The sequence below is a fragment of the Dasypus novemcinctus genome, chromosome 24, assembly GCF_030445035.2.
Source record: "Dasypus novemcinctus isolate mDasNov1 chromosome 24, mDasNov1.1.hap2, whole genome shotgun sequence".
Classification (NCBI taxonomy): Eukaryota; Metazoa; Chordata; class Mammalia; order Cingulata; family Dasypodidae; genus Dasypus; species Dasypus novemcinctus.
In genome coordinates this window covers 37,039,483-37,040,796 of record NC_080696.1, presented here as the reverse complement: position 1 = coordinate 37,040,796, position 1,314 = coordinate 37,039,483, and the positions used below count along the sequence as shown (strand labels likewise).

The 1,314-nt window shown below is 42.8% G+C and overlaps 1 non-coding gene across 1 annotated transcript; it reads right to left on the bottom strand.

Moving 5' to 3' along the window:
• Positions 1 to 295: 295 nt before the first annotated feature.
• LOC111763278 (U6 spliceosomal RNA) lies at positions 296 to 399 on the bottom strand. The gene has a single exon (XR_009183382.1). It is a non-coding gene; the product is annotated as a U6 spliceosomal RNA (small nuclear RNA).
• Positions 400 to 1,314: the final 915 nt, after the last annotated feature.

Below are 1,314 nucleotides of genomic sequence, written 5' to 3'. Positions count from 1 at the left end.
CATATTAATGCCTTGCAATAGAGGAACATTCTTGTATTAAAACCGCAATCCCCATCTACCGCTGACGTCACCGTATTGTATGGTCCCTACATTATCCTCTCGCTGTCCTTCAGTTCACATTAACCTCCCTGGGCTACCCCTCTCAGCCATAATCACATCTATACATCTGCGATGTTGATTATACTCACTATAACGTGTTACCATCAACTCTACCCATTTCCACATTTTTACAATTAACGTTATTGAACATTCTACATATATTCAGCATCAGCTCCCCTTCTCCACTCACATCCTGTCTCCTACCGAACGCTTCATGAATTTGTGTGTCATCCTTGCACAGGGGCCATGCTAATCTCTGTATCATTCCAATTTTAGTATACATGCTGCCGAAGCAAGCACTGAAAGAACATTTTTACAATTGTCCTATTAACTATTGTCTGTCTTCCTATGTGTTTTTCTATTTAGGGCTGTGAGCACCTTCAGTGGTGCTTTTCCTGTGGGATTCTTGACAACTAGGTTGTGTCTTACTAGAATAGTTTTGTGTTTGCTTTGGCTAAATTCTAGGCCTCTTTTCTGTTACCTTTTTTTTTTTTTTGCCTAGGAATTTTTAACAGCTTTATTGAAATATAATTTATCCTCCATTTAATTTACTGTATTGTATTGTGATTTTTGTTTGCAAGAATTTTTTAAAAATTATTTATTTATATATATATTTTTAATTACATTATGAAAAATATGAGGTCCCATTCAACCCCACCGCCCCCGCCCCCCACTCCCCCCACAGCAACACTCTCTCCCATCATCATGACACATCCATTGCACCTAGTAAGTTCATCTCTGAGCATCACTGCACCCCATAGTCAATGGTCCACATCATAGCCCAGACTCTCTCACGTTCCATCCAGTGGGCCCTGGGGGGATCTATAATGTCCCGTAATTGTCTGTGAAGCACTATCCAGGACAACTCCACGTCCCGAAAACGCCTCCACATCTCATCTCTTCCTCCCGTTCCCCACACCCAGCAGCCACCATGGCTACCGTTCCCGCACCCATTCCACATTTTCTCTGTGGACATTGGATTGGTTGTGTCCATTGCACATCTATGTCAAGTGAGGGCTTAGATTCCATATGGGTACTGGATGCACTCCTCCCGCTTCCAGTTGTAGACACTCTAGGCTCCATGTTGTGGTGGTTGACCTTCTTCAACTCCATGTTAGCTGAGTGGAGTAAGTCCAATAAATCAAAGTGTAGGAGCTGAAGTCTGTTGAGGCTCTGGGCCTGGGTGTCATATTATCAGTCCAGAGATTCAAATCC